Consider the following 8,045-nt stretch of genomic DNA (forward strand, 5'->3'; position numbering starts at 1 on the left):
GGAGATCTGTTTAACATTTCCTAATATTTCCCCGATCTCCTGAGTTGATTGGAAGCCCGTGGCCAGCCTCAGTTGATTTATAAACTAATCAAAACCCAGGAGAGGCTGAGCCTGGGCACATTGTTCCTTTTGTTTTGGGTCACGTGACTTCCACATTTCTTGGGCCTGCTAGAGGCTGTGGACGCCCAGGTTTGTAAATAGTAACCTAAAGGCGCATTTTGGCACTGGTCTGGGGATATTCCCCATCTCTCCTCCCCTCTCCCCTTCTCAGATGGTGGTGGGCTTCGTTCTATGAAGAGGACTGTAATGTTACACTGACGTTTCAGGCTGAGCGCTGAAAACAATAGTCTTAGGAGTTACAAGTAAAATGAATTTGCTAACTACAATTAAAAGAGAAGAAGCAAACCCTCAAAACGTCAACCTCTTTAAAAGGGGGGGGGGATAAAATAAAAGCAAAAAAAATAAAAAAGAATAACCGTCTTATCTTGGTCTGTAAGATATCTGTTTTACAAAATGACAGAATTCTTCATGTGTACTTCTGTGCTTAAAACATTTTTACAGACCTAAGTGCAGGAGACATTGCTGCATGTCAGTTAGGTTTTTTTCCTTCCTTTCTTTTCATACACCTGAGCACGGAAAAACTAATGCAAAATTGTATTTTCTTATCTAGTGAAAATCTGAAATGACTGCAAATTCCTAGTGAATGTACAGGTCGGCTTTCATGTCCCTCTTCTGGATTGCTTTAGAAGTGACGTGTTATTTCCTAGCCCATGTTTCATCTGTATAAAAGAACATCTGCACCAGTTCTTCTCCTCCCTCAGAAGAGCCAAACTTTGAGTTTTATGTCTGTTTGTCATTGATAAATTTCAATAAATCTTTTTATACAATTTTAAAAAAAAAAAGAATACAGGGGATCCCCTTGTTCCAAACCCCAAATAATCCCACATGTCCCTAGAAGGAGGTAGACTATGACCAGTCTCAGAAGACTGGGAGCCAACTCCCTCACCCCCTGGCAGCATTCCACAAGGTGTGTGGGTCCATCTCCCCCAACTTTCCAAAGGGGTTTCTCCACCTTTCTTTACTTTTCGCTTTAACTCTTCCGCATGGCCTATCTTTCACCATCTATGTCTCCTTTGCATTACCTTAATAAATCTTTCTCACTTGTTTTCCTAAATTACCACTGTGTAAATATCTGTTCACTTCTTTACAGTCACCTCAACTCACCCCCTCAAGGGAAATATTAGCTAGTAGTGAAGAGATGAAAAGAACTCTAGGTTTAACACATTTCACACCTTGGCTGCACTTTCTCCAAGACATCTATTTTTCTTTTGGAAGTCCATTGGAGATTCAGCATTCTACGATCCACTTCCTAAACATCATGCCTCCGGAAACTCCATCAACTTTGATAAATGTTGATATTTGTAGAGGGGCTTCAGGCTTTTTGTTCATAGGGTCCCTATGAGTTGTGCTCGACTTGAAGGCAAACAACAACGCATCTATAAAGCAAAATCCACATGACGAATTGACTCGATAACCAATTGCTCTATAAATTTTTACTTGAAGTGCAGCTGGACAACAAGGGTCCTTCTCCCCAGTCACTGCTTCAGCGAAGTACACAGAGACAGAGGTGGAAAATCAAAATTCTTTTTATTGGCAGATCTGGAAGGCAGTGAAAGTGCTCTTCAAGACTGTCTTATCTTCCCTCCAGCAGATGGAGCTTGTATACCCTTTCCACACACTAATATATCATTACCTTCTTTCATAGTTTGACAGCCCTCCTTCTGGGGAGTGAAATTCACATCCCACTAAGTCACAGTGTCTCACATCCTGATATGTGACTGCCCTTTACCCTTTCAAACAATGTCAATGGTGTAATTGAAAATATTTGCTTAAAGTTATATTCTATCCTTATAAGCTATTGTATTGGATGGGCCTATGAGGCAAACAGAGAATACTAGCAAAGGGTATTATAATTGCAAATCACACACTTTATTAGGGGGCCATGAGGTCAAAAACCCATTTATAATTTAACATAAAAGATAAGGCATTAAAGGCAGTTGAAACCTCAACCTTAATCTAGCCTGGCAAATATTTATTTGTAGCCAATATCACTAGCCTTAAACAATTAGGCCTGGCATCTAATTATTCTTAACCTATATGCAAACAAGCAGAAAGCTCACCACAAGGACTGTTCTTGTTAAATCCAGCTGGGGGTGCTGCAGAGAGCAGAGAGACATCAAACCACGTGGTGGTCTGGTCCTCTTTGGAAGCCTTTGGATTGCAGTCCTGCAGACTACGATGCTTGGTAGAAGTCCTTTTATGATAGTGATTGGTGTATGCATTTGAATATTAGTCTTTCTTGAATGAATATGGATAGTATCCTGTCACTCACAGCCTTGTACGTCAGCATAAGTCCTACAATGTTAGTTTTTACTATAAATACAATAGCCTTCTTTTTAAATTTATCATTCCTGGCATAATAAATCATATGATTGACTGATTTTAAGTAGCCAGTGCTAGTCCATCTCAGCTCTCTAAAGGCTAGTATGTCAATCTTTATGAGTTTCCATTTCATGCCCACTTTTCCTAGATTCAAAATGCATTCCACGTTCCAATTTTTAATGGGTATTTGAAGCTTTTGTCAAAACATAACAAGGGTACACTGCATAGTTTAAAATCAGGAAACATATGTATCAGGGCTATATCCTTTCTCCAAACCCATTCAACCTGTATACCAAGCAAATCAAGAACTGAACACTTTGAAGAAGAATGTGGCATCAGTACTGGAGGGAGACTTATAAACAATTTGTCTATGCAGGTGGCAGAATTTTGTTTGCAGAAAATGAATAGAAATTGAAGCATTTACTGTAGGAGATCAAAGATGGTAGCTTTCAAAATAGGTTACATCCCAACTACAGGAAAACAGAATCTTCACCACTAGATCAATGGGCGATATTATGACAGATGGAGAAAATACTTAAGTTGTAAAAAAAATTTCATTTTCCTTGGATCCACAGTTAACATTTATGGTAGAAACTTGTCAAGAAGAGTTAAAAGAAGAGTTTCTCTGGGGAAATCTGCTGTCAGGGACCTCTCCAAAATGCTAAAAAATAAGGATGTCAGTTTAAAGACTAAAATGAGCCTGAACCAATTTATGGTCTTTTTAGTTGTTTCCCATGCATCTCAATGTTGGACAATGAATAAGGATGACAAATGAAGAACTGATGTTTTTGAATTGTGGTATTGGAGAAGAATACTGAATATCCTATGAATTTCCAAAAGAACAAGCAGATCTGTCTTGGAGGAAATGTGACCAGGGTGATCCTCAGAGACCAAGATTTTGAAACTTCATTTCACATAATTTGGACATGTTGTCAAGAACGTCCAGTTCTTACAAAAGAACATCATACTGGGAATGGTTTCTAGAAATCTATCCTAACAAGATAAATTGACACAGGAAAATGAACGTAACTCACCACATTAGCAAAGTAAATAAGGAGAAACATATGATCTTAGCAATTGATGCAGAAAAGGCATTTCATGAAATATGACACCCCTTCCTGAATAACACACTCAATAAAATTGGAATAGAAGGGAATTTCCTCAACACAGTGAAAAGCATATATGCAAAACCAAGAGCCAACATCATTCTTGATGAAGAAAGACTAAAAGCATTTTGCTCGTGAACAGGGACCAGACAAGGATGTCCACTGACATACTTGAGATATTGGGAGTGAACCTAACTAGAGATACAAAAGACTGCTATTCAATATTATATTGGAAGTGCTTGCTAGGGCAATACGACAAGAGAAGGGAATAAAAGGCATCCAGATCGGCAAAGAGATGGTTAAACTATATACAGATGATATGATAGTGTACACAGAAAACTCAACAACAACAACAAAATCTGTTAGAGTTAGTAGGTCAGTTTAGTAAAGTGGCAGAATATAAGATCAATATCCAAAAATCAGTGGGATTTCTCTACAGTAACAAAGAGAACTCAGAGAAGGAAACCAAAAAAGAAATACCATTTACAATATCCAACCAAAAATTGAGATACTTGGGAGTAAACCTAACTAGAGATACAAAAGACTTAGACAAAGAAAACTACAGAATATTTCTGCAAGACATAATAAAAGACCTAAAGAAATGGAAAAATGTGCCCTGTTCATGGATAGGAAGACTCAGGATAGGGAAAATGACAATCCTACAAAAAGCAATCTGTATGTTCAATGCAATCCCAATACAGATACCAAATTCATTTTTCTAGGAGATTGAAAACAATATTGTCAGGTTTATTTAGAGAGTGTATTTATTTAGCTTTTGTTGTTATGTGCTGTAGAGTCTCCTGCAACACATAGCAAGCCTATGTACAACAGCCCTAAACCCTGCTCTATCCCTTGCTAATCTTATTGTCTCCAATATGCCTACCCCGTTACCCCAGTGATTGAAGCAATCTATCACACCAAAGGTCTTCCTCTGCCTGCGCTGTCTCTCCACCCTCCCAAGCATGATGACCCTCTCCAAGAACTGATCCCACCTTGTAACATGTCAAAGTATGCCAGACAAAACTTCAGAATCTTTGCCTCAAAGGAGTAGCCTCGCTTCACCCTCTCCAGGACAAACCTGTTTGTTCTCCTAGCAATCCATGGTATATTCAATACTCTTTTCCAGCACCAAAGTTCAAAGGCATCAACTCTCCTATCATCCCTAGTCATTGTACAGCTCTCTGATGCATAGAAAGTAATTGCAAAGATCATAGTCTTTAGCAGGAGCACCTTAGTCTCCAGACTGACATCATTACTCTTCAGTACTTTGGAGGAGTCTCTTGACAGCAGACTTTTCTAATGCAATTCATCCTTTAATTTCCTGGCTTCTGGTACCGAGAGTGTAGAGCCAAGCAAACTGAAGCTGTCAACAATCTCAAACTCTTCATCATGATGCTGCCAATCTGCCCAGTGGTAAGAATCTTTGTTTTCTTGATGTTGAGCCTCAATCCACATATTTTTTTTTTTCATTTCCAGTCATTGATTGTTGCACTTTTCTCCCTGCCCACCCCTCCCTCAAGTTTGCTCTTCTCTTTGAAAAGTAAAAGAAAAATTCTTTCATTGTTATACAATCCCTCCCCCATGTCTACTCCACTATGCAGTCTTCTTTCTAGACTCCTTTTATGACAATAGCTAATCACATATCCCTTTTAAAGAGTTTCCTCCCTCATCTGTTTCAACATTAGTTATCCTATCTTTCTCAGTCTCCCCCCAACCTCAATGTCAGTCCTATTTTACAACAGTGGCACTATGCAGTATTTGTCCTTTTGTGACTGAGATATTTCACTCAGTATAATGTCCTCCAAGGTCATCCATTTTGAATAATATTTCATGAGTTCTTTGTTTTTCAATGCAGCATAGTATTTCATTGTGTACCAGAGCTTCTCTATCCATTCGTTTGTTGATGGGCACTTGGGTTGTTTCCAACTCTTTGCTATTGTGAACAAAGCCACGATAAACATATGTGTGCATATATCTGCTTAAGTGGTAGTTATGGTTTCTTTGGGGTATATTCCCAGTAGTGGAATTGTTGGGTCAAATGATATTTCTATTTGCAACTTTTTGAGAAAGTGTCATACTACTGCCTTCCATAGTGGTTGCACCATTTTACACTCCCACCAACGGTGAATAAGGGTTCCAGTTTCTCCACAAACTCACCAGCAGTTGTTGTTTGCTGTTCTCTTAAATTTTGCAAATTCTGACTGGGGTGAGCTGTTTTGGAGCCTCAATCCATATTGAAGGTTGCAGTCCTTGGCCTTCTGCACCAGGTGCTTCAGATCCTCCTCAGTGTCAGTAAGCAGGGTTGTGTCATCTGCATAACACAGATTGTTAATGAGTCTATAACCAATCCTGATGCCACACTTCTCCCCATGCAGCCCAGCCTCCTGGATGATCTGTTCTGCACACAGGTTGAAAAGGTATGGAGATAGGACACATCCCTGGCATACACCCTTCCCAATTTTGAACCATGCAGTGTTTCCTTTTTCTGTTCTGATGACTGCCTCCTGGTCCAAGTATAGGCTTCGCATAAGTACAATCAAGTATTCTAGGATTCCCATTCTTCTTAGAGTTAGCCACAGTTTGTTGTGATCCACACAGTCAAATGTCTTTGCATAGTCAATGAAACATGGATCTACATATTTCTGATACTCTCTGCTTTCAGGCAAGATCGATCTGACACTAGCTTTAATATTCCAAGTGCCAATGCCTCTTCTAAATTCAGTCTGCACTTCAGGAAGTTCTCTGTTGATATCCTGTTCCAGTTGTTTTTGGAGAATCATCTTCAGAATCTTGCTTGCGTGTGATATCAATGATCCTATTCAATAATTTCCACACTTCGTCAGATCACCTTTCTTTGGAATGGGAACAAATAAAGATCTCTTTCAGTCAGTTGGCCAGGCAGTTGTCCTCCAGATTTCTTGGCACAACTTGGTGAGCACATCCAGGGCAGAGTCTGTTTTTAAATTTGTCAATCAGTATGCCATCAATTCCTGGGGCCTTGCTTTTTGCCAATTTTTTTCAGAGGAGCTTGAACTTCTTCCTTCATCACCACAGGGTCTTGCTCATATATTGTTTCATGAAATTCTTCTGTGTCCACCTTTTTTTTTTACATTTCATGGTAATATTTTACTTTGTCTTCTCGCACTGCCCTCTGGAATTTTCTGTTCAGCTCTTTAATATCTTGATTTCTTCTCTTTTCTTTGGCTTCTTAGTGCTCCGGTGCAATAGTTGAGTTTCTTCTGACATCCATCTTGGTTTTTTTCTTCCTCCTCTATCTTTGCAATGGCCTTTTGCATTCTTCCTGGATGATATTCTTGATATCCTCCCACAGCTCATCCTGTCTTCGCTCATTAATATCCAAGGCCTCAAACCTGTTCCTGAGATGGTTTTGAAATTCAGGTGGGATAAACTCAAAGTCATATTTTGGTTCGCATGGATTCAGTTTCATTTTCCTCAGCTTCAGCTTGAACTTGCATATGAATAGTTGGTGGTCTGTTCAACAATCAGCACCTGGCCTAGTTTTCACAGCTGATATTGAGCTTCTCCAGCAATTCTTTCCACAGACATAATCAATCTGATTCCTATGAATACCATTAGGTGAAATCCATGTGTATAGCCTGTGTTTATGTTTCTTATAAAATTACCTCAAATGAGCAAAACACTTCTGAGAACACTTCCTGATCTCAAAACCTATTACACAGTGGTAGTAACCAAAACAGTACAGTACTGGTGCAATGATAGGTACATAGAAGAACAGAGGAACAGAATTGAGAACCTAGAAGTAGACCCAGCTATCTCTCTATGGTCAACTGATAATCAGCGAGGAAATAAAAACTGTCACATAGGGAAAGAACAACCTCTTCAACAAATGGTGCTGGAAAATTGAATTGCAACCTTCAGAAAGTGGAAATAGGATCCACATCTCACACCATACACAAAAATCACCTCAAGGTAGATCAGAGAGCTGGGAGTGAAGCCCTAACCCTAACCCTAACCCTAACCCTAACCCTAGTCTACAGTATAAAGAGACTGGCAAAGACAAACAGAAATGCACAATTAGAACAGAATAAAATTGATTAATGAGACCTTCTAAAGATTAAATCCTTGTGTTCATCAAAAACTTTTCCAAAAGGGTGAAAATAAAACCTACCAAATGGGAAAAAAATTGGTCAATACCATCTCAGACAAGAGTCTCATAATGAAAGTTTATGGGATACTCCTGGGCCTCCACAAGAAAAATCTGATAACCCAATTACAAAATAGGCAAAAGAAACGGAAAGGATTTTCACAAAGGAAGATATTAGAATGGCCAACAGACACATGAAGAAATGCTCCAAATCACTGGCAATAAGAGAAATGCAAATCAAAATCACAGTGAGCTCTTTGGGGTATATTCCCAGTAGTGGAATTGCTGGGTCAAATGGTATCTCTACTTGCAACTTTTTGAGAAAGCGCCACACCACTTTCCACAATGGTTGCACCATTTAACACTCCCAC

The 8,045-nt window shown here is 39.2% G+C and overlaps 1 pseudogene; it reads left to right on the forward strand.

Annotated features, from left to right (window-relative positions):
* The window catches only part of LOC102844147, a 42,241-nt pseudogene that overhangs the window by 1,049 nt on the left and 33,147 nt on the right, over positions 1 to 8,045 (forward strand).

Source organism: Elephantulus edwardii, unplaced genomic scaffold, assembly GCF_000299155.1.
Source record: "Elephantulus edwardii isolate Elephantulus edwardi_28Jun2011 unplaced genomic scaffold, EleEdw1.0 scaffold00019, whole genome shotgun sequence".
Taxonomy (NCBI): domain Eukaryota; kingdom Metazoa; phylum Chordata; class Mammalia; order Macroscelidea; family Macroscelididae; genus Elephantulus; species Elephantulus edwardii.